Source organism: Oryx dammah, unplaced genomic scaffold, assembly GCF_014754425.2.
Source record: "Oryx dammah isolate SB20612 unplaced genomic scaffold, SCBI_Odam_1.1 HiC_scaffold_26, whole genome shotgun sequence".
In the NCBI taxonomy this organism is placed as follows: Eukaryota; Metazoa; Chordata; class Mammalia; order Artiodactyla; family Bovidae; genus Oryx; species Oryx dammah.
The window spans coordinates 57,821,252-57,847,707 of NW_024070210.1; the positions used below are offsets into that span (position 1 = coordinate 57,821,252).

The 26,456-nt window shown below is 37.8% G+C and overlaps 1 protein-coding gene and 1 long non-coding RNA gene across 6 annotated transcripts in view; one reads left to right on the forward strand and one right to left on the reverse strand.

Annotated features, from left to right (window-relative positions):
• GNG2 (G protein subunit gamma 2) overlaps positions 1-26,456 on the reverse strand; it is a 132,900-nt gene that overhangs the window by 79,057 nt on the left and 27,387 nt on the right. Inside the window, exon 1 of one of the 5 annotated variants that reach the window (XM_040226746.1) lies at positions 19,008-19,160. The exons of the other annotated variants lie outside the window; for them this stretch is intronic. The gene's annotated coding sequence lies outside the window, so the exon portion shown is untranslated. Of the gene's footprint in view, positions 1-19,007; positions 19,161-26,456 lie in introns of those variants that run through there. 5 annotated transcript variants of the gene reach the window in all.
• LOC120853107 lies at positions 2,812-25,495 on the forward strand. Its single transcript, XR_005718709.1, has 3 exons — positions 2,812-2,822; positions 6,244-6,258; positions 25,425-25,495. It is a non-coding gene; the product is annotated as an uncharacterized LOC120853107 (long non-coding RNA).

Consider the following 26,456-nt stretch of genomic DNA (forward strand, 5'->3'; position numbering starts at 1 on the left):
TTATATCTTAACATTGAAAGAGATTTACAAAATACTATTAAGTGAAAAAAGTTTTTAAAATAAATTTTATTTTATAGTGACATTTAAATGTATGCTGTTAACTGTGGTTTATAGTGTTATATAATATTATTAACTATAGTTTTAAAAATAAGTACATTTTTATGGTGAGACATAAATATGTTATATTAACTATTATAAGTTTATATGAAACTTTAAACTTCTATATTATACACCTTTATCTGTTATTTACAAGCTTTATAACTGTATTTTACTTAATTATAATAATAATAGTCTACATTTTAAAACCAAGATGTAAAATTTGTTTTCAAAATATGATAGATGATTATTATTAACTTGATCAAGCAGCTGTTCTTAGACTTATGAAGAATGTAGCTATCCAATCGTACTTCCCAAAAAAGGTGGTCATTCGGATCTGTGGTAGCCAGCTTGCAGGAGGACCTGCAATAATTCCTGCCTCCTGGTATTCACACCCTTGAGAGACCAACAGTGTGTGGCCAAAATGGTGATATGTTACTTCTAAAAGACTATGGCTTATGTCTTGGGCTTTCTCTCTCCTGGATCCCTCGCTCTGGGAGAAAGAAACCATGTCATGAGCAGTTGTACGGAGAGGCCCCTGGGTTGAAGAAACAAGGCCTCCTGCCAAGAGCCACATGAATGATCTTGAAACCAGATCCTCCTGTCCAGTCAGGCCTCAGGTGACTGCAGCCCCGCCTGACACCTAAGCTGCAGCTTCCTAAGAGCACCTGAGTCACAGACACACAGCCAAGCACCCCCCAGATGCCCGACTCACAGACACTGTGAGATAATCAACACCTGTGGTTTGAAGACACTATGCTTGAGTTAATTTGTTATGTAGCCAAAGAAAACTTAATACAGGAACAAATCAACTATGTGATTTTTAGAGCCTGCCTCCCAGTCTACATCTATTGCCTTTTAAATGACCATCTTTATGCTCTAAACTTAATCTCACATTGGTTCCCACTCTGCATCAACCCTGAACTGGTAACAAGAGCAATGTAAATCAGTATTAGGCATTTTATTCCGTCCTCAGGAGGGGTCCAATAATGATCAGTGAAGGGGGACGGAGTGCAACGGAGGTCACCAGAGCCTGGAACTGATTCGGTCTCAGACCTTCAAGTTAAAATTGTGTGCCTTTAAAAAGCTTTCCATCTTTTTAAACCATTACTTTGTTGACTCAGGTAGGGACTCAAATGAAATGTCACAAGAGGACATCCATAACAAAGAGAAAAGAACAGTAGAGCTGAAAGAACTGTCCATTATTTCCTTGTAAGTAAGGGTCTCTGATGAAAGAAGAAATGAACTGCTTTCATACATGGGTTTACTTCTGCTCAATGTCCAGTGCAGTGAGGGAAATGAGCTTTCACCATTATAGTCTTTTCTGCTTTGTCAGTGTGCTTCCACTTAAGACCCTTATTTTTAATGGTTTTTTAATCCAGTCATAAACATCTGTTTAAATTATTCTAGGAATGACTTTTATTTTCTGTTTCTAAATGGCTTGCATATGTAGTAGGCATTTTTGCATAACTGAAAAAAAAACAAGCAAAACAAAAACCATGTGTATGAACCACCACCTCAAAAGCCAGTGAGAGGCTGGAAAGCAAGGCCAGCATATTCGGGCAGGGGGAATCAATCTCTCCCAAGACACCATCAATTTGCTGCCAGCTTGGGCCAAGGAGACTTGGCAGTGGATGCCAGCCTGACTACAATCCAGGAAATGTCATGCCTGTGCCTCTGGTGTGACCTAAAACAAAGTCAGAGTCCCCACAAAGGGTTCTACATCTGGCTGCACATAAAATATATTCTATACCTATGTGTTGTTCTGTTTTCACAAGAATACATAGATAACAGTGTGATATATCAAATGCAAATTCATTTAGAAACACTCTTCAATTAAGAGCTGGATATTAAACGATTGGCTTCTATTACATACTATTACTAAGATTGGTAAAATTTTATTTAAAATATGGCTTTTCCAGTTGACATGTTGAGAATCATTGTTCTAGAAATGCTACAGGGAGATTAAAAAAATTCTTGTTCTCCATTGAAATGTAATTGCATTCTGATTGTTTCACTCACTGCTTGAATGTGAAAATCTTGTACATTGATTAAAGCAAATCATGCTCTATGCATAAATTTACATTTACAGAATACACATTTTAGAAGAAAGAAGAGCAGTTTCATCATAAAGTATGCTATACAAAATGTATCATAATGTCATATTTCCTACTGGGTAAAGAAAATTTCATATGAAATTATAAAATAAAAAAGGAAGGAGGAGGAAAAAAGAAACAGAGTATGGCCTTTGAGGGTCAGGTGTAGGAAAGGCAGGGAGTAGAAACTCCTGCCTCATATGGAAGATTCTAGAAACTTAAGTGGACCTGGGACAGCAATAATCCCTCTGTGTTTACTGGCTTAGAAGTGTGAAAGAAAATGTGTCTGTCTCTATGGTGGCCTCAGTCACCACAAGTGAACCCCTCTTTGTAAAGGACTGTGCAAATGGTAAGGCACTTTTATCATTCATTTTCCTCCTTTTCCTGCTTCTTCCCAAGTTTTGAGACATATACACACTACTACATATAAAACGGATAACCATTATAATAAGGACCTATTGTGTAGCACAGGGAAAAAAGTTAACTCTTCTCAATACTCTGTAATGACCTATATGGGAAAAGAATTTTTTAAAGGGTGGATATATGTATAACTGATTCACTTTGCTGTACAGTAGAAACTAATATTTTAAATCAACTATACTTTAGTAAAAATTAGAAAAAAAGTCCATTGTACAGGTACACCACCGAAGCTGCTGCTTAGAAATCTGAAAAGGAAGCAAGCAATGTGGAGAATGGAGTCTGCTGGATGTGGGTGTGATGGCAGCTATTCCGGGCTTTCTGAGGCAGCTATGGCAGCAGTTTAGTGTCGGGTGCCAGCTGTGTGAACTCCAGTGTTTGCATCCCATAGAAGCAGTAGTGGCATCTTCTCTGGACCAGCTCTACAGTGTAATTTGGGTGCACGTCTGACTATGCATGCTCCATAGGTAAAGATCTCCAGTTCTCCCAGAGATTCTTTGAGTGTTACCTATCCTTTTGGTAAACTCATTTTATGCCCAAGTTAGTTACTACTGCTTTAACTAAGAATGCCCACAGTGGGTAGACCTGGGAACAGAACACCGTTCTCTGAGGTTTGAGTCTTCATTATGTCCAGCATGGGCCATCTGATTAGGAGTCAGGTCATAGTCGCTATGTCACTGAGTTCTTCCCAATTGGTAGTACTTGTCAGTTTCTGATCTTGTGGGGACATAAAGAAAAACACTGGATACATCTTCTGAGGTTCTTGCCATCTCCTTAGGATTTATTGTGCATGTCTACACTACTTGACTAACAATATTCTCGCTGATCTTAGAGGAAAAAAAAGAGAACAAGAGATCTGAAAAACTCTACAAAAGGCTAAAAACCATGCGGGTCTGGAAAGGTGTGTGCCCGCTGCCAACGGGGAGCAAAAATTACAATAACCTAAAAACAGATGTCTTTTTCCACTCTGCCCAAGATTTTCAGTATCACTGATGATACCTGACCAAATATGAATACATTAAGTCTATGTTCCCACTACAAACATATACAGTCAATTCTTATTGTTCATGGCAGTGTGTTCTTTAAGTTGCCATAAAAAATAAGTGAGCAAATACTGAAGCACTGTATCCAGGGGAAATACAGGATTAAGTTCCTGGGAACTCAGGTCACAACATTTGATCAGTTGATCAACACATAACTTTGTTTTATGTATGTTTCTCTTTATTAACACATCTTATCTAATATATAAATTGGCTTTTTATATGGACCATTTTTAAAGTCTTTATTGAACTTGTTAAAATATTGCTCTGTTTTATGTTTTGGTTTCTTGGCCCTGAGGCATGTGGGATCTTAGCTTCCCGACTAGAGATTGAACATGCACACTCTGCCTTGGAAGATGAAGTCTTAACCACTGGACCACCAGGGAAGTCCCTAATATATATTGTTGATTCATTAATATTGAAGTCAGGGGCAACAACACTACAATTCATACCTGAAGGAATCTTATCTAACACATGTATTTTCTCCGTAAGGCACATCACAGAATTCTTCCACTTAGGAATGCTAGACAGGACATCAGCACTATGTTTTGGGGAACATTTTGAATAGTATAATCACCACCAACAACAACAAAAAAAGAGCTCAATAATGTGAAAAACATGGCACTAAATAGACCGTGAAAAGAACACTTTGTTTAAAGTATGAGAGGTGAAACAAAAAGGCAGAGTATCTTTTTGGTTTGGCCTAAGCTGGGACTATACATGTTGAGCAACTCAAATTTTTCCTCCTTTGTTTATGTCTGTGAATGATTGTGAAAATGCTGTTGAGTTTTGATTGGGGGACTACAAATAAATTTAAGTAAGTAGGCAAATTCACACATATGGAACTTGCAAATAAAGGAACAACTGTGCTCTGTTCCCAGAAATATTCCTACAAACCATGAATTGCTTTTGAACACTGCTATCCCACATCACCCTTTTGAATATATGTGTCATGAATCTGTAGGAGCAATGTAAATTGCAAAGAGAAAACAATCCCCAGTTTTGAGAAAATTAATTTGGGGTTAAATTTTAATGTGCTAAGAATGATCTGTGGTAATTTCTATATTAGCAATCTGTAAGGGAGGCAAATATTTCTGTAAGATTTCTTGTTCATCCATTAGAAAGGAGCTTATTAATAAAGACATCCTCCCAGCTTTTCATCTGGATGCTTTCCACTGCCTCTCACATTTTCATTCAATAGATGTTTTGTTTTTAAACATGGCTGCAAACAGAGTATTTGTATTAGTTAACATTTCTTCTAAACTTCTCCATGAAATTCTCATGTGTATCATTTTAAATGAGTGTACAATATTCCACCAAGCTGTCAAATGTTTTGATGGCTTCCAGTCCCTGGGTTGGGAAGATCCCCAGGAGAGAGGAAAGGCTACCCACTCCAGTATTCTAGCCTAGAGAATTCCATGGACAGGTTGCAAAGAGTCAGACACAACTGAACTACTTTCACTTTCACTTTTTGCTATTTTAAATAGTTCTACAATAAACATTTTCAAAGAAAAGTTTTTATTTTTTTTAAACATTTTTTCCCAGAGGATAAATTCCTCAGGAAATGGGTGAAGAAAGTAAGTGTCCTTGATTACTAGTAACTATAAATTAACTGAGGACTTCCTTGGCGGCTCAGATGGTAGAGCATCTGCCTACAATGCGGGAGACCTGGGTTCAGTCCCTGGGTTGGGAAGATCCCCTGGAGAAGGAAATGGCAACCCACTCCAGTATTCTTGCCTGGAGAATCCCATGGACGGAGAAGCCTGGTGGGCTACAGCCCATGGGGTCAAAAAGAGCTGGACACGGCTGAGCAACTTCTCTTTATAAATTAACTAAGTCCCTTCAGAAAGTGATGACAAGCTTTCCAGTTTCCGCAACGGTTCTTCAGCATTGGTTTTTTATTTCTTTAAATTTGCTAAATTAATTGCTGTGAAGTTGTATCTCATGATTGTTTTAGTTAGTATTTATGTAATTACTGGTGAGGATAAAGAGCTTTTTCATATACTGATTCAGTCATTCACTTAGTCAATTAACATTTATCAAGTCCCTACCAGGCAACCAAGAGACCCGGTTTACTCAGATACAGTTTCTGCCCTTGGGGAACCTCCCCTCTGCTGGCCTTTACTTTTTTACAAACTGCCTATTAAAATTCAGCTGTCTGACTATTGGAGGCTGTGTCATCTCTTAAACTTTGAATAAACACTTATCTAAATTCAAACAATAGATCGTTTCCTATTATAATGCCAATAGCTTCCCAATTAATTTTTTCCCTTAATTTTGATGGTTAAGTTGAATAATTTTAACTTTAAATAGCCAGAAATGAATCATAATCAAAATATTTAACAACTGGCAAGATAAAATATTAATATATAATAAGCCAAAAATATTTAACCAAAATACATTTAACATTCCTTTTAGTTGCTGAATTAACTACATCTTAAAATATGCATAAATGATATGTTATACAGAAGATGATTTACCAAAATATTCTAGAAATTTCCAGATCAATTGCTGATTTGTTTACAAGTTGTTGTGGTGATCTTAAGTTGATGTAGCTGTCACTTAGCTAAGTGATGCCCCTGTTCAAACTATAGATCCACATCAGTGATGTCACCGTGATACTGGCAGTCACAAAAACCGGTGTCTTTGTTGCAGCTAGGCATGCTACAGGCCCTTCCCTGCAGGTAGAGAGCTGGGTGCCAATGCTTACTGGATGGCCTCTGCCTGCTCTGCTACCACTGCAACCCCAGGGAGCCCTGGGCCAAAGAGAGGACCTGCCTCTCCTACTGCCCCCCAGACCACCAGCCTCTAGTTGGCACTCCTCCCAGGTCCATTACCACCTCCACAGCCACTGATGGGCAACATTGTTAGGTTCTTATAACCTCAACCAAGGATAATTTCTCTTCACCAACTGATACGAAAACACTGCAGTATTTGAACACGCAGTGCAGCTCTGCTGTATCAGCTGATGATTAGCCTTAGTTACCCTGTAAGACATATTTTACATGAAATCATTATTCAGAAACATAATTCCTGCAGATTTGACACCCGCTTAGATAACAGATCCTAAACATTCCCAAGTACTTTAGACGGTCAACTTGGCAGGATATAAGAACACATTGGAATCATCCTTAAATTGCTCCATATTTGAACTCTGCATGCACTGGCTGAATATCTGACCCAAATGAACCAAGCCCAAAGTCAGCTGATGAGAACATTTAAATGCCAGGAGGCACACTGTGAATACTGAGTTCCTCTTTTCTGCAATTAGACAACCAATGGATCCAAATTCTTTAAGGTCGAGTCCCATTGGCTGGGAAGAACTGAGCACAGTGAAAGTTCAGTGACCGAGCAGTTTCTCTCTGCTCTTCCCCAGATGATCGCCCTTCTTTCAGAGAACTTGGAGACGAGGAAACGGGATAGCTCTGAGAGTAAAACTATTAAGTCTGTTTAAAAAAAAAAAGCCTTCCAAAACTCAGAAATAATGAAGAATGATTACTGTGTACCCTTCAATGTCACACAAGAGCATTGTCTAAAAAGCTCATTTGATCACTGTAAGGACAGCTTTTTTTTTTTTTTCTACTTACTATTGATTAGGGCCTGACTCTGTAAAGCTAGACAGATATTTGTAGAAAATCGGTAAATTACAAATGGCATTTTTTTCTGGTAGAGACACACACGAGTTGATTTAAAAAACAACCCCAAAGCTTATGTCTTTATTGCTCTATAGGATATTAACCAGTTTTATATATAACTTGAAAATATTATTTCAGCATTCTTTCTCTCATAGACTATACATACTTCTTATACCAATTTTTTCATTCACTCTTTCCTTTAATGAGCTAATTAACTCTTTGACATGTGCTCAATATGCATTTGGATGAGATTCATGTTTTTAATTTTTTCAGAATTGACTTTGACAATCATAGCTTAATGGGTGCAGTGGAGATTTGCAAAGACATCAATAGAGACAGAATTACGTACATTCAGACAGATCTGACTAGACTGATGGCAGTGACCTGACTGAATTAATATCATTACCTGTCAGTTAGGAAGGGAAAATGGGCGAGCCAGCAGTGGAAGCTTCATAAGTAAACATCCATCCATCAAAGCAATGACCAAGGGGATGTGGTCCACTTAGCAGGTACATGCCTATGTCTTCACTAGGTGATCAGCCTGATGCCACCAACATTCAAACCATATACTGAGCTCCCTTTTTCTCATTTTCATGCTCACTGAGTAACCTCTGGATTATAAGATGGTTTCTCAGGCAGGGAACTGACTCACTGGTCAGGCCAACATGAGTAACCCAGCCAGTCTGTAGTTTCATTTTTCATTGTAGATTAGTAAATTATCATTGGCATGTGGTTTTAGATTCCAGTTCTTTGTGGAACCTGACAGCGTGTGTCTGTGTTGTGACTTCAATCAACTCTGGTTCTTCAACTAGATCAAGTTTCTAGGCCTGCAAGCTGTGGCTGACCCCAGAACATGTGATCCCACCAAGGGAAATGCCAGCTGGTCATAATTCTGGTGACAGTGCTTCTCAAACTCTCTGTGGTTCTGGACATGTTTTTGGTTCACTTGTTTGTTTTTGATTTTTAATCCCTGTGGACCAATACTTCTATAAAATTTAATAAAAATACATTTCCAGGAAAATGCAATTTTAAAAGAGCCATAGAAAATGTAGGCCCATTTTTAAAAAAATCATTAGATTCAGCAGAATCCAAACTGCTCTGCAATATAGAAGTTTCTTTTAAAAGTAGAAAAGTTGCTCAATTTATGTACTTCTCTCAGGTCAAGGGACTTTACTTCATCTGGGAATTTGTTAGAAATGCAAATTCTTGGGCCTCATCCCAGATCTACTGAAGCAGAAACTCTGGGGTGGGGCCCAGCCATCTGTGTTTTAACAAGATCTGAGGTGACTGTGATTTTTTGCTCATTTTTACAAGACTCACTCATCGAGACTGAGTACACATCAGAAACCACAAGCCCAAATGGCAAAGGGGCCAGGCAGGGACAAAGATGCAGTTCTGATAAGATGAGGATGCGAACAAAATGGAGAGTCTCTGGCAAACTGTAGTCTCAATGTTCCACATAGAAGCCTTCAAATACACAGACACACACACACACACAGATACACACCCATCTCTGGTCAAACAAAATTTCTACTGGCAAGTGTCAGACCCCAGTCTATTACTTTTTCTACACGTGGATTTATAGAACTCGCAGCCTTGATAAAATGATGAGTTGCTTTTCCCCCAATAATTGTTTATACTCAAGAGTATTCAATATTAAATCCTACATATATGAAGCCTTATTCTTGAGGTCTTCTCTGTCACAATAATCTATGTTTCCATTTTTAATTCTGGATCACACCATTCTGAACTGTGAGACATTTTAAATCATCCTTGCTATTTTCTGATAGTTTGAAAATTAATGCTCACCAATTAGTTTTAAAATAATGTTGCTATATTCCATAAAGTGTCCTGTCACAAAGTAATTAACTATTTACTTAACTATTAGTTCACCTGGTGAGCGGTTAGGGAAAAAAGAGGATTTGGGTTCCTATCCCAGCTCTACTGCTCAGTAAATCTGTCGCTTTGTGCAAGATATCAAGCCTTGGCCTGTGGAATGGCAACAGCAATGTCTCCCTCACAAGCCTGGTATAAGAAATTAGTAAAACAACATATGCAAATCACCTGTTAATTTGCAGATGATTCAAAACACCACTGCCTTTTCCCTTCTTCCCATTCTCAAACATGGTAGCCCCTCCTCTTTCCTATATGATTAACAGTTTCCTTTATTTCCCAGAAGAAATAAGGAATCAAACAATCCTGAAAGTGATAAATTTTTCCCTTTGTACTTCTTGCCTATGATCTAATTATTTTATATACAGAATTTTTACTACAAGTACTTTTGGGTGAGTTGTATTATGTTCATAAACTATGACATATATTTTCTAACTTTTTTCCTTATTGAAAGTGTCTATGTGTTCAAGAACATACTTTTGAAACTTCCTATATGTCTGAGAAAAATATTTTCCACTGCCAACAAAAATAAAGATAAATAAATTGGATTATGTCAAAATTTAAAACTTCTGTGTAGCCAAGCCCACAATTAACAGAGAAAAAAGAAAACTCATAAAGTGGAAGAAAATATTTGCAAATCACATAAGGAGTTAATATCCAGAATATATAAAAAACTCCTACAAATCAATAATAATAAACAAACAACCCAATTAAGAAATGGGCAAATGACTTAATATACTTTTCTCCAAAGATACAGAGGTGGTCAGTAAGTACCTGAAAAGATGCTCAGTGAACTAATATGCTTTTGCTTGTGTAATTTTGCTGAGAATATAAAATGATAGAGTTATGGAAAACAGTATGGCTGTTTTACAAAAAATTAACAAAATACATATCATATGATCCAACAATTCCACTTCTAAGTATGGCCCCAAAATAGGGTCTTGAAGAGATATTTGTACACTCAGACATTGTTTACAATGGCCCAGAGCTGGAAGCAAACAAGTATCTATCAGTAGATGAATGGATAAATAAACTTTGATACACACATACACACAATGGAATATTATTCAGACTTAGAAAGAAATTCTGATATGCTATAACATGAATAAACTTTGAAGACATTATACTAAGTAAAATAAGCCAGTCACAAAAAAATTACTGTGAACAAATATACTGTATCAGTTCAATTCAGTTCAGTCGCTCAGTCGTGTCCGACTCTTTGCGACCCCATGAATCACAGCACGCCAGGCCTCCCTGTCCATCACTAACTCCCGGAGTTCACTCAGACTCATGTCCATCAAGTCAGTGATGCCATCCAGCCATCTCATCCTCGGTCATCCCCTTCTCCTCCTGCCCCCAATCCCTCCCAGCATCAGAGTCTTTTCCAACGAGTCAGTTATTCGCATGAGGTAGCCAAAGTACTGGAGTTTCAGCTTTAGCATCATTTCTTCCAAAGAAATCCCAGGACTGATCTCCTTCAGAATGGACTGGTTGGATCTCCTTGCAGTCCACGGGACTCTCAAGAGTCTTCTCCAACACCATACTTCAAAAGCATCAATTCTTCGGCACTCAGCCTTCTTCACAGTCCAACTCTCACATCCATACATGACCACTGGAAAAACCATAGCCTTGACTAAACGGACCTTAGTTGGCAAAGTAATGTCTCTGCTTTTGAATATGCTGTCTAGGTTGATCATAACTTTCCTTCCAAGGAGTAAGCATCTTTTAATTTCATGGCTGCAGTCACCATCTGCAGTGATTTTGGAGCCCCCCAAAATAAAGTCTGACACTGTTTCCACTGTTTCCCCATCTATTTCCCATGAAGTGATGGGACCGGATTCCATGATCTTCATTTTCTGAATGTTGAGCCAACTTTTTCACTCTCCACTTTCACTTTCATCACGAGGCTTTTTAGTTCCTCTTCACTTTCTGCCATAAGGGTGGTGTCATCTGCATATCTGAGGTTATTGATATATACTCCAATATGGACTTCCCTGGTAGCTCAGATAGTAAAGAATCTGCCTGCAATGCAGGACACCCAGGTTGGATCTCTGGGTTAGGAAGATCCCTGGAGAAGGGAAAGACAATCCATTCCAGTATTCTTGCCTAGTGAATTCCATGGACAGACCATAGCATTGCAGAGTCAGACACGACTGAGCGAGCGACTAACATTTTCCACTTTCCATACTCTTATATGAGGTGCCGAGAGTAGTCAAGTTTATACAGACAGAAAGTAGAATTGCTGTTGCCAGGGGCTAGGGGCAGAAAGGAATGGAAAATTACTGTTTAAGGGGTACAGAGTTTCAGTTTTGCAAGATGAAAAGAGTTCTGGAAGTGGATGATGGTTGCACAATGTGAATGTGCTTAAGATCACTGAACTGTACATTTAAAAATGGTTAAGATGGTGAATTTTATGTTATGTGTATTTTACCACAATTTCAAAACAAAAAACCTCAAAAAACCCAAGATGTTTATTTCCCTTTCTCTACCTTTAATTTTGTCATAAATCATAATAATTCTGCCTTACTGTTGGTACCGTCCTTGCTTTAGTTCCTTCCAGCTTAGGCCTGAGCTGGGGATGGCCCAAGTCCCAGGAAAGAGGCTGTTCAGAGGCTGTGAGCTCAACCAGAGAATGGCCAAACCTTAGCTGAGGCAAGGCCAAGCAAAAGCTGATGGGCAGAAATGTGCTGGGAAAGGGAAAGACATTGTCTACCCCTCAAAGAGCCTTGAAGCAAACGCTTATTTGTCAGCTAATTTTCAAGACCAGAAGCAAGCGGCAGAGACAGGGGAAAGTCTCAGAAACAGTCTAGTCCTTGAAGATGAATTCTAGAGTAGAGACAGGTTTCCAGAAAGCTGACAAGGCACTGTCAGAGATGGAGAGTTTATACACACACTACCCTTCCTCCTCCTTTTTTCCGCCATTTCTCACAGCAGCTGAAGGGTAAATACACAGAATTTTAAGAGTTATCCTAAATAGCAGTCTGGATCACCCTTTCTATTTCATTTTCACCAAATCCTCATGGTATCACAGCTAGGACCTAGAAGGCAGAGTTGACAATGTCTATGTGCTGTAGTGGACTATCAAAGAAAGTAGGAAGAAGTTCCTCAAAAAATTAAAAAGAGGCGCTTCCCTGGTGATACAGTGGTGAAAAATCCACCTGCCAACACAAGGAATGTGGGTTTGATCCCTGGCCTGGGAATATTCCAACCATAAGATGTGTACCCCAACTACTGAGCCCGCCTGCTACAGCCACTGAAGCCCATACATCAGAGCCCATGCTCACAACACAGGAAGTCCATGCACCACAACTAGAGACTAGCCCCCACTCACCACAACTGGAGAAGGCCCATGTGCAGCAACGAACACCCAGCACGGCCATAAATAAATAATAAATCTTTTTTTAAAAAATTAAAAGTAAAATTACCATATGATCCAGCAGGTCCTTCTCTGGGTATTTATTCAAAGGAAACAAAAACATCAACTTGAAAAGGTATCTGCATCCCCATGTTCACACCAGTATTATTTACAAAAGCAAAGACTTTCAAGGAAACAGCCTAAATGTCCATCAATGAAGAGGTAAAGAAAATGTGATACACACACATACAATAGAATATTACTCAGCCATAAAAAACAATGAAGTCTTGCTATTTGTGCCAATATGAATGGACTCCGAGGGCATTAGGGTAAGTAAAACAAGTCAGACAGAGAAGGAAAACACAGTATGCTTTCACTTATAAGTAGAATTGTAAAACAAAACAAATTCCCCCCAAACATAGATGGAACAGACTGGTGATTGCTAGAGGTGAAGAGGGGGTTTGTGAAATGGGTGAAGATGGTCAAAAGGTACAAACTTTCAGTAACAAGATAAAGAAGTCCTGGGATGTAATGTACAGCATTGTGACTAGCATTAACAGTACAGTTTCTTAAAAAGATCTTAAAAAGTTCTCATCCCAAGAAAAATAAATTTGTAACTGTATGGTGATGCATGTAAACTAGACTTATCTTAGTGACTCTTTTGCAATATATTCATATGTTGAATCATTACAATGTATGTTTTACATTCTAAACCAGTGTGTTATATGTTATTTATGTCTCAATTTAAATAAAAAAAGAAGAAAGCAAGGGGCAGTGACTTGGCCATAGCAACACTTGTCTGGTAAGTGCTTGCCTGTGATGGCAGAGGCTGCAAACTTACAGAACTGAAGGACTCTGCAATGAAATGAACATTTGAATTCACTGCACTTCCTAACATTTTGTTGTTGTTGTTGTTATTGGTATTTTTAATTCAGACAAAGAAGCTTCCCTGGTCTTTTGTGGCTATTTTGTTTGGCCCATTGGGCTTTTGTTGGAGCTATTATTTTCACAATTTTTCTTTCTTTGTCTTCTTTACTTCTTCTCCCCTCCCTCCCTCTCTTTCGCTTTCATATGTGGGATCTTAGTTACTCAACCAGGAATAGAACCGGTGTCGCCTGCAGTGGAAACATGGAATCCTAGCTACTGCACTGCCACGGAAGTCCCTTCGTTTTCAAATGAGTTATCTTTTCAGCTTTGTTTCATGTTACTTTCTTGTATTTTTTCACTTTTTATTAAATAGGGATGAGGAAGCAAGGAAAGAAGTCTGGGGACAATCTTTCTTCCTGGCCAGATCTGTGGTATTCTTGCCTATACTTACCCCAACACACATCTACGTCAGACCCAGCAAAACCTAAATGCAGGGGCTATTTCTGTCCTTAAAATTATTCATGCAAGTCTTTCAAAAGAACCACTTAGAAAGAAAGAAATTCTCTGTCCTTTCCTGTATAATTTAAATACTTCACAATCATTTGTAAGCAGTAATATTAGCCTCAAAGGTTGGAATAATACCACTCCAAAATTTTCAAAATATGAGATCTGTAAACTAGAATCTGTGGTCTGTAAGATAGGTTACCACAGTTCAGAGACAATTCACTTGAGAAATCAGGGCCACAGATGGAAAATAAAATAAATGGAAGCAATACCCTGAGAGCAAGAACCCTATAGAGAACACTCAGAGTGTTAAATCCACAATGAGAGGGTCTCTCTCCCTTTCATACGGACCTGCCTCCCAACAACTTCATTTCAAGGCAGGACTAGGAAAGAACATCATTATTATGCAGATATTTCCCATGGTCTTCCTTTAAAACATTATTCCTTCAACACACTGCAGGGCATGCAGTTGTTATAAGCTATAAGATCCTGGCCTCAAACATGGTAGGGCCAAATCCATGCTCTGTCTACCTGACCCCACTGAGTTCCATCTAGCCTTTCACCAAAGGAGTTCCCTGCCTCCTCCAAAACCAGATAAGAAGGGACCCAAGCAATCTGGTAATAATCTCCTCAGGGAAATAAAGACCATATTACAAATAGGCTTATGTCCCTGGAAAGCAAATTTGATCGCTCACTTACCCAGTCAGTAACTTTTTCATCAGTTAAACTTCTCAATCCATCTCTCCTTCTTGAAGTGACCATGAGAGTTCTGATTCAACTGCAAACTTGATTCCATCTGTAAACCTTGCTCAACAGACATCTCTTAATTCTAACATTATCCTTTTTACATCACAACTTCATTCCCACAACTCCCTCTGGAGTTGTGAGTGACATAATCCTGCCTCCCACATCTGTCTTCATTCTTATTAGCTACAGGACCATCACTTTTACAGCTGTATGACCTTAGGAAGTCTCTTTCTTCCCAAAGATGATAAAGCCAAGGAAATGTGTACATTTCTTAACTATAAATGAATGGTTTGACTCAACTATATCCACTCCAGATAAAGCCTGACTCTCCAACTCTACTCAGTAAACCCAGAGGTATACAACATTTACTCTTAAATTTCAAAAGGCCAAAGCTTTTCCCCAGCCCGAGGGCTCTTGGTTTACACCCGATGATGTTAACCTTCATTCCTGGAATGCTGCCTCACCAAGACGAGACCTCACTCTAGTGTCACCACTTGTTCATTTTAACATTATTTGCTCAGGTGGCACTAGTGGTAAAGTGCCATGGTGGTAGACCTTCGAACACAAAAGGTGCCAGAGATGCAGGTTCGATCCCTGGATCGGGAATTTCCCCTAGAGTAGGAAATGGCAACCCACTCCAGTATTCCTGCCTGGAAAATTCCATGGGCACAGGAGTCTGGCGGACTACAGTCCATGGGGTTGCAGAGAGTCAGACACAACTGACCACGAATGCAAAAAAAAAAAAAAAAAAAAAAACCACACAACGCTGTTCCTTATGCCTCTAAAGGTTTCCCCCTTTATCCATTTTGTTGTGATATTCTCAGATATTATTATTCTCCATTTCCTTATAATTTAATATATCATAGTTCTGCCTTATATTTTAATGAACTTTTAAGTACATCTGTTTTGTGCAGATTAATTTTATATCTGTTATGATTGTTATGTTTGGACAATCTACTATCTTTCTTTATTTCATCTTGTTTTTGCTATTTCTTATTTATGCTTAATACTTGCCATTGGTATTAAACACTGTGTATATACTTCTTTCTCCTTTCTTTTGAAATATGTTTGTTGGAAAGCATTGAGTAAAACGATTTTCATTTAAACCACATCTGTACACCAACTCACACACAATCATGACAATCATCAAATTCATTTTTCTGTTGTTTTCTACATATAGCCATATAACAAACATCATATCCTTAGACTTTAATTGCATAAGTAAAAAGAAAAAAATTTGAGTTACAGGTTTCAGCCCTTACCTGTCTTATCTTATTCTTAGTTTTTAACTGTTACTCTGAAACTTCTGCTTTTTCTGTGGGGTTAGAAAGACATGGATTCAAGTTCTACTATTTATCAAAGCAGGGCTTCCCTAGTAGCTCAGCTGGTAAAGAATCTGCCTGCAATACAGGAGACCCCAGTTCAATTTCTGGGTTGGGAAGATCCCCTGGAGAAGGGATAGGCTACCCACTCCAGTATTCTTGGGCTTCCCTGCTGGCTCAGACAGTAAAGAATCCACCCACAATGTAGGAGACCTGGGTTCAATCCCTGAGTAGGTAAGATTCCCTGGAGAAGGGAACGGCTACCCACTCCAGTACTCTGACCTGGAGAATTCCATGGACAGAGGAGCCTGGTGGGGTACAGTCCATGGGGTCGCAAAGAGTCAGACACAACTGAGCAACTTTCATTTTCACTTATCAAAGCAAGTTCTTTAACCTCTCTGAGACTGTATTCCCATCTGAAACAAGGAGATCATACCATCAGGGTTTTTGAAGAGTAAATGAAAAAATGTCAAGAACTTGATACATAGTAGTTGCTCCCTAAATACTAGTTCCCTTCTTCTCTTCCTTTTAAGCTTTAGGTCACAATCTTATTCTGAAATGGGATGATGTGGTCAGAAGCATTGATCTCTCCTCAATTGGTGTTTTCAGTCTCCCATCTTTAGTTGATAAGGCCACTACCACAGGAAGTTCTTGTTCTGGATCAAAGTGTAAGGTCAGTGACAATTTAGGGTTGGTGGGATATGTGAAAATCTTTCTTTAGCTTTCCCAAATGAATGATATCTTGCCTGGATCATTCTTTTCCATAAAAAGAACTGCAGATGTTGTTTCATTTCCTTGGGGAGTTCATGGTCTTAATTGTGGCTACATCTGAAATCATTATTTGAAAGTTATCTGGACTTTCTTTCCAAATGTTTTAAATTTTATTTTTCACTGAAGATTGAAGATATGAATAGTAAATGTCTTGATATCTTTCTTGGGGTATTCATTTTCACTTATAGGCCAAATCAATTCTGAAAATACTTTTACCTTAAATTATTGATTCTTCAAAATGAATTTCTTTTATTGGGTCAAGTATTTACTTATTATTTTTAAGTTGAAATACTATGCTCAATTTTCTAGAAATGAGTTATTTTGATTCATCACTGTCTATGCACATTTATTTAAGCAACCTAATTTTGGAATTCATTTAGTAGTTAATAAGCATACCTCCCTAATTAACTATTTATATTTAGCAGTTATCAATGTATTCTTTACTACTTCTAGACATGTCCTTATTTATAGTATTGCAATTTCACTACATGGCCTTTGCATCACAGCTTTATATCTTCTTTCTTATCATTTAGGGCATAGTTGAATCATTTTTGAACTCTGAGACTTTGTTGTTCTGAATCAGACAATTTTAAAGTTTGTTTGTTTGTAATTTTGTTCCTTGTGATTGTAAAGTTATAAATTAGTTATTTTTTTTAAATTAGTTATTTTGAAAACTCCTCTTTGATTTGTTTTCTGAATACGGAGGTTGTACTATTGAAAATTTTTCTTTGTGACATTTTCATTGGCATTTTAATGGGTTTAATATGAAGAAGGCTGTCTACACTGCCGCGTAGGCTACTGTTTTCCAAGAAGTAAAAATATTTTTACTTGTAAACTCTAGCCTTTAAAAGTAAATACAGGAGTACTGTAGATGTTTTTTAAACTGATGATAAGTTATTATCTGATAAGTAATTTTCCTCATCTACTTCATATATTGAGGTTTTATTTTCAAACGAACCTCTATGCAAACAGATAAAAGTATGCTTCAAAGAAAACAGAAATGTAACTACAGTCATTAGTTTCCTCTAAGACCCACCTTTAAATAAGTCACGGCCAGTCTAGCACTGAGAGAAGAAACAAACGTGCCTAACCACACAAAGTTCAGAGCACAGCCTCTGTCTGCCCCATGGCAGCAAAGCGGGAATGAGGTCAAGCGGCACAAAGCTCTTCTTTAACAGTCTTTAAGTCAGCTTACCACATCCATCCCTGGAGATGGGACCTAGGGACTCCTCTGTACTTTAACTTGAGAATAAGTTTTAGCCTTAAGAGTAGAAAAGTTATTTATATTTATATCTTTTATCTAACCATTTAACCAAATTTCCAATTCCAAAAGAAATAAAAACTCTTACATACTGAGGAACACATTTTAGAAGAAAGTTCAGTATTTATTTGAAAACCATTTGACAGTATTCTTAGAAGATATAAAATAAGACTTGAACAGAGAGACATGATTCCTGGATGGAAAAAACTGAATATAAAAAGTTAATCCTTTCCAAATTAATATATAATTTTAATTCTATCTTAAGCAGAAATTCCAATGACATTTTATATTGAAACAAAATCAGTTTAACCCTTATATGGGAAAAAATGCCAAATAATACCAAGAAATATTTTAAAAGAAGAGCAAAATAGGACTCAGTTGTTTTTCTATATATTAAAACCTAAAATATAACTATCATAGTCAAGATAGTATCATATTGATACAGGAATAGAAAACAGACCCAGGAAATATAATACAAGGTACAGAAATTGATAGATGTATATGTGAAACAATATAGGGCTAAAGTTGCATTTGACTTCATAAATAAAATACATGGTATCATCAGACTGGCTATACATTTGAAAGATCATAAAGTTATACTCATATATCATACCATGTACAAAATATATTTCAGATGGATTTAATATATATATACTAAAAAATCAATACATGCATTAGAAGAAGAATTAGAAGGGTACTGGCTTAGACAGAAGAAGCCTTCTGAAGATAGAAACCATAAAGAAAAAGACAGATATATGTGACTAAATATTAAAAACATTTTGGAAAGCAAAATATAATGTAAACAAAATCAAAGACAATATACTGGGAAATAAACAACTGTGTCATATAGAACAAACAAAACATTACTATCATTAATAAACTAAGAGCTCCCAACAAACTGAGGAGTCAAATCATCTTAAAGAGGCATGAGCAAAGGATATGAAATAACAATTCACAGAAGAATGCAAAAGAACAATAAAACGTGCAAACAGGCTCAACTCACCAAAATTCATGGGAATATAAACAAAAATAGGATACCAATTTTCACCCAGAAGAGTAATTATACTCAGTGATGACTAAACACAGAAAACAAGCATTCTGACACTTGCTAATGGAAACCTGAACTGTTACAACTTTGGGGGAAAGGAATCTGGCAATAGACTTTTAAACTGGAGATACATGTGTCCTTTGACTCAGCCCCCTGTTGCTCCCCTGTCTTGGGATTCAGCCAGGGTGAAGAACCACAAGCCACCCAAGGGAGATGTTAATTTTTCTCCACAGGGACGGAGGAGTGAACGTGGTGCAATCACTAACATGAGTGAGTGAGAGCCTTGCCTATGAGCTGGATGAACGTCTGTGACATTTACCATGAAAACACAGCTGCATGGTAACGCTTACATTTGAATGATCCTCAAAGATCGGATATGTGTGCATGTGTGTCTGAACCGTATTGCTGATATTCAACTCTTTTTGATCTAATAAAATGGCAATCTAAGTCACAATCTAACATAAGTCTATTACATGTTTATGAATATGAAAAAAATGTGGAATGATATACCCTATCATTAACACTGGTAGCCTGCTGGGGGGAGGGTAAAAGAGGAAAGGAGAAATTAGCTTCCTCATACATCTTTGCACTGTTTTACTTGTTGAAATTTCTGCATATCAAAAATATCTAATAAAGAAAAAACAGGAAAGGAACAAGACTCTCAGGCTGGCTATCACTTGGAAATATATCTATTGGCAGAATCTAGTGATGGTCCATTTAATTTTATCAAATGTAGTGAACAAACACATTTATTTTCTTGTCTCTTTCAATAAGATGATGCAAAATGAAAACCCAACCAAATATTTGTTAACCAAAACAAATTTCAGAATCTGCAATAAGACTAATAAAAACAAAAATTCAGAGAACATTAAGTGTTAACAAGTGGAGCAAAAGTCACATTTTTACACTGCTAATGAAGAGTGAATCGGTGTAATCACTTTCAAATGACTTGGCATTACCTAATAAAGTTGAGCATTGCATATTGTATGACCTAGCAACTGAACTCCAAAGTATTCGTCCTAGAAAAACTGGATGAGGACTAAGACCCATGTACAGAGTGTACTGTGCTGCATTTTCACAAAACTGGACAGAGGATGAGATGGCTGGATGGCATCACTGACTTGATAGACGTGAGTCTGAGTGAACTCCGGGAGTTGGTGATGGACAGGGAGGCCTGGCGTGCTGCGATTCATGGGGTCGCAAAGAGTCGGACACGACTGAACTAAACTAAAAAACTGGAAGCAACCCAAATGTCCCAAATGGGTTTAACAGAAAAAGTGAGGGATATTTCATACACAGGAAGAAATACTGATGTACTAATTAATACTAGATAGTAGGGAAAATGAGTGAACTTCAGCTGCATATACCTACTTGCTGCTGCTGCTGCTGCTAAGTCTCTTCAGTCATGTCCGACTCTGTGTGACCCCAGAGATGGCAGCCCACCGGGCTCCCTGATCCCTGGGATTCTCCAGGCAAGAACACTGGAGTGGGTTGCCATTTCCTTCTCCAGTGCATGAAAGTGAAAAGTGAAAGTGAAGTCGCTCAGTCGTGTCCAACTCCTAGCGACCCCATGGACTGCAGCCCACCAGGCTCCTCCATCCATGGGATTTGCCAGGCAAGAGTACAGGAGTGGGTTGCCATTGGCTTCTCCGATATATTTACCCAGTTAATCTCAAAATGTAATATTGGATAAAAATCTAAGCCAGAGAAAAAGTATGATTCCATTTCAAAAAGAGGTGACACTAAACAATTTAAGAAAAAGCAGGGGAATGACAGGTAAAAGAAAAATAATCCAGATTATGGCTTTCCAGGAAGAAGGAGAAAGGAGGGGCTGGAAGGAGCAAACGGGAGTCTTTAAAGATAGGGAGAAAAGTCAGGAAATGTATGCATGTTTCACCAATAGTCTTTAAGGTGTACATGTGTATACATCCATATATTTTCAGGATGTGTGGTGTGTTTCACTCACACACACATGTGCACACAGAATCTAGAGCTATGCTTGCCCATGCCTACAAAGCCCATCCTATTACTAGAGAAGTCACTTAATCATCTTACAGGAATGCTTTGCATTGAAGATGTTTAATATATAAATGAACAGATATATTTTAGAGTAATATTCAAAAGGAACAGCCCTGGGACTCATGTTCTTCCAGAGTCAGGGTTAAGTGGAAATTTCTCTTACACAATTTTTGCAGTGCACCAGAAACTGGTGAGACTATATCAGAAAATCCAAGATAAACACACACACTGACATAAAATTTTTCAAATCACCTTGGGAAAACTTTGTTAAATCACAGCAAAAAGCAAAGGGAACATTTCTGGGTAAGAGTTACATGGGTTTTACTTTCACCCTGGGGTAATCCTTTGATTTACTTTCTAATTTAAATTACATGACACTAAAACTCAAGTTTCAGCTAGTAAGATTTTCAAAAGCAGGGGGAAAACATGCCATTTCTCGACTACAAATCTTGAGGACCCAGGAAACACTGATTTATTGGGAACAGACCAGATGAACCTCTATTTCCAGATATTACAATGTTGGTCCTGATTCACAGCAGTGGAGCAGCTAAAACCCTTCTATATAAGGTGGTGTTTTACCAGGTGAAGGAAGACAATTAGAAAGGGAGGAAGTCTGTCCTTACTCTCATCCTCCACAGCTGCTGGAAACCAAAGCTGTTCCTCTAATTGAATCACTGCTACTACTATGCTACTGGCTTCTTTCCTTTCCCAAGGATTATTTTGAATATTTGGACGTCTACTTTGTCACTCTGTCCTGTCTATTGCTGTTAGGAGTTTGGTAAATAATCTGATTTAGCTAAGATGTTTTACCGACAGGATATCCTGTATCTGGTTAACTAAGGCTAGAGGAAAGAGTGGTTAGACAATCTGAAAGCATGTTATTTTTAAAAGGAAAGGAAAAGACAAAAAAGTCAAAGTGGCTCCAGGCCCTTCACCATCTCAAGTAAACCAAAACAGTATGATACTGAATTACCTCCCCAAACATGACTTATTTACAGATGCGACATTTTTACTTCCTCATGCTAGAAAGTTCCACTTCATGCTCATGACCTGGAAATGCAGGTGCAGCATGATCAATGAGGTAAGCAGCTTTAAGTTTTCTCTTTAGCAAGTGAAAAATGGGAAATTAAATTAATTGCTGTGCCTGAATACATTTCCTTCAGCAAAGTTGCACAGATTGCTTTTTTAAAAAATCGGCTCTTTTGAAATACAATGCACATAAAAATTTACCCTTTTAAAGTATACAAAATTCAGTGATTTGAGAAAATTTTAAAATTGTACATCCATCACTACCATCAAATTCCAGAACATTTTCTTCACCCAAAAAAACAAAGTCCATAATTTTTAAACAGTCAATCCCCATTTTCCCCTCCCCCACCCCAGGTCCTGCAACCATGAATCTACTTTCTGTATCTATAGGATTTTCCTGTTCTGGACATCTCGATAAATGGAACCATAGATTACATAGCCTGTTGTGCCTGGTTTCTTTCACTTAGCATAATCATTTCAAGGTTCATCCATATTGTAGTATAAATCAGTACTTCCTTTTTATGGCAAATAATATTCCATTGTATAGATGTACCATAATTTTATCCATTCATCAGTTGATGGGCATTTGGGTTGCTAATTTATGATAAAGAACAAAAGAAAGTCTAAAAAGCAGAAGGAACTAGCCTTCAGTTCAGAACTAAACCTAAGCCTGGGGTTAATAGACAGCTACTGTGATACTTGCTTTTACACTCCATTCCTATAAATCATGTTACTCCTAGATTATGTTAGTAGAAATGTCAGCAGTCTTAACATGGGATATAAAATTTTTTCTTATACTATTATTGAGGGAAGAAGAAGGGAAATAGAATTAAAATATAATTGAGTAAACTCCTTTGATAGGTCAGCAGATAAATTGTGGCATACCAATACTCTAGAATATTACTCAGTAATAAAAGGAATAAAATATTGATACATACAGCATGGATGCATCTCCATGTAATTATGTTAGCAAAAGAGGCCAGGCAAAAGTAAATATAATATATATCTACATTTACATAAAACTCTGGAAAATGCAAACTCTTCTAGAGTGACAGAAAGCAGATCATTAGTTGCCTGAAGATGGGGAAGGGAAAGGAGAGATTGTTACTGAGCATGAAGAAACTTTTTTTTTTTTAAGAAACTTTTACATGGATTTGTTCACTGCTTTGATGGTGGCTATACTTCCTTGGATGTATGCAGCCAATATTCTTCAACTTTAAATATGTATCATTCATCATATGTCCATTATATTGCATGTCAATTATGTTTCAACAGAGCTGTTAAGAAACACTATTTTTTAAAAACAGAGTATACCATTCCCACCACCCCCAAAAAAGTAGGCTTCCCCAGTGGCTCAGTGGTAAAGAACCTGCCTGCAGTGGAGAAGACACAGGAGATACGAGTTTGATCCCTAGGTTGGGAAGATCCCCTGGAGGAGGGCATGGCAACCCACTCCAGTATTCTTGCCTGGAGAATCCCATGCACTGAGGAAACTGGCAGGTTACAGTCCAAAAGTTTGGAAAAAACTGGACACAATTGAAGCAACTAAGCACACACCAAAAACAGTGAGCATATGGAAAACGCTACTTTTAGTTTGCAGATATGGTTTCAATTAATTCTGTAACAAGTTAAATTACTCTCATTTTACACACAAGGAAATTTGAGAATGTGAAAGCACAGAAGTTTTCCAAGATGGTCAGTCAGTACCAGGCTGAGATCTCAAAATCCATGCCCTTTCATTACACCACACTGCCTTTCACTGTTTCTGTTATAGACCCAACTCTGTTCTGGGATCCTTGGTCCAAGCATTTCCCAAGTCAGGGAGTTTCTGGTCCATAGAACTGTATGCTTTAGGGTAGTACTCCAAATTTGTTTTTTTTGTTGTTGTTTTTTTTTTTGCCCATCATTTTATGCTGCCACAAATACCTTTCCAATTATGGAGATTTATCTGATTCAATTGATTTACTCATTCTCAGTGGATCAGAATGGTTAATCTGGATTAGATCAAGGCAAGTAATCCTGGCCCCTAGGTCAAAGGAGTGAAAATAATTCATCTGAGATTAAAAGCAAGCTGGACAAAAACAAAAACTGCCTACTCAACCCACCAGAGGTGGATGCTGTACTTCTCTGGGACAGAAGTCACTCCTTTGATTATGAGAGGCCCAAGAATGTGGACTATTCAGAGTTGCTCTGAGGCGTCTACTTACTTTTCACCACTCCTTCCTCTAAACTTGAACTTTGAGTTGAGGATCCCATCCTATGTCTGAGCAGGACAAGCACGAGGGTGGTTTCATCACCTCCTTACCTGCTCCTGATCATGTTTTTACCACACAAACAATGGAAGTCTCTCCAAATGCTACCAATCGCATCTGGGTTCATTTGAACATGGACTAGGAAACTAATTAAATGCAATTAATGAAAAAGTGAAAGCTGGTTAAAACAATTTTTTGATAAGACAGCTTAGATTTGGGGGAGAAGAGGGTGTTATTTCTTTCATGGAAGACCTTCACAATGACGATTAACTGTGGCAAATATCTTCTACTGGCCTCTCCAAACCCATTCTCCATTCCGTCCTACCTGGCTCTACACCCTAAGAGACTAAACTGTGGACTTGGCAGCCAGCTCCCTTGTTCATTGTCTTCCAGTTGACTTTAGTCAATAGTGAGCACGAGCAGATAGGAGGAGAGAGGAGAATTATTTCAGGGCATTTGTTTCCCAGCACCCCTGCTGGCAGGATCATTATAATCGGGCCACATCCCTTTCCTGGAGGCCACAGTTTCAGGCAGGAGGGTCCTCTCCTCCTAGCCCTCATCCCCTCTAGGTCTAGGACAGTAAAGGAGCCCTGAGAAGGTACATCCTCCCTTGTGGTTTCCCTAAACTCTGTTCATGTCCTTATAAATATTTTCTTTATTAAGCTCTCCTAAAATTAATTGACTTAAGGATGTCAATTGTTTTCAGTGCAGCTGACAGTTTCTGAGGGTTAAGACTGTGCTTATTCAGAAAAAGAACTTATTCCAAGTTCTCAATTTATATGAAAACACTGACATTCATGGGGTTGAACTCAAGCCCAGACAAAAATAAATAACAGCAAGGTAAGATGTGGAGTAGGGCGGTCAAACAGCGCCAATTCGCCCTTCCTGCCTTGGCAGTTCTGTAAGGCAAAAGAATAGATTCGTAAGAACAGTGAAGGTGGTGGATGTATTTCTCGGAGTTTTAAAATATGAGAGATGTTTGACATCCAGCTTGCTATGTCATGCTTCTTTACACTTACTGATCATACGTCTATGGTACCTTCGACCTTTCTGCATATGACAGTCCCCTGAGATTGAGACTTTAAACCACTCTTTCTGTTTTAACGGTCAAATATAAAGAAAGATACATTTGTTACAATAAAAACTGCCTAAACAGCAAATCAAGGAAAGAGAACAGATTTCAGAGGTGCCATCTGTTTTCTCTCATTGATAAATAGTATCATGCACAGTGAATAACGCTGTAGAGGTAAGGTGATGCTTCCTGTGACATGCATAAGATACAATCTCAAGTAGACTTTGATTAGAGTTTATATATCAAAGATATAAGTCTATTAAGGTAAAAGATGGATTTTGATCCTATCTAAGCCCCAAACTAACCTCCCATCCCAAGAACTGCCTCAACTATGTCATAACTAAACAGAATAACTACTTTAAGGTTGAATTTCTTTGATGATGCCAAAATACCATTTAAAATCTGTAAAGCTCTTTTAAGTGAAAAGGATAAAATGTTGAAATATTAATACAATGCTTTGTTCATTTTTGTTTTTGTGTGTGTGTGTGTGTGTGTTTACCATAGATTAGGACAGGAGATAGAAAAGAGGAACTCACTGGATTAACCTGAGCCAGTGAGGAAAGACCTACCCCTGTATTTATGATGGGTATTTATTAGAACTTAAAGAGTATTTGAAAAGGGATACCAAAAGAAAATCTGGGAATTCTGGCAGCTTTCATTTACTTCTACATAACACCAGATGGTTCTTACAAAGCTCTCAACTCTTATTTTTTACATGAGTGGTAGCTTCATTCTTTCAGCTTTTCCCTAGCTTAATACAACATATCAATTAATAATACTATCTTGTATTTGTACAGCCTTTTAAAATTTACAAAGAACTTTCCTATTCATTATCTCAATTCACTTTTACAGTATTTCACAGAAAATATTAAAACCCCCATTTTATAGATGAGGAAACTAAGGCCCCAAAATAATATTCTTTCAGTAGCAACTTGAATTAGGTTAGGTAAAAAAATGGGAATATATTGGTTCACTTCAACTGGATGGATGGACTCCAATTCTCACTGGGCTCTCTTTCCTTCCCTTTATCTC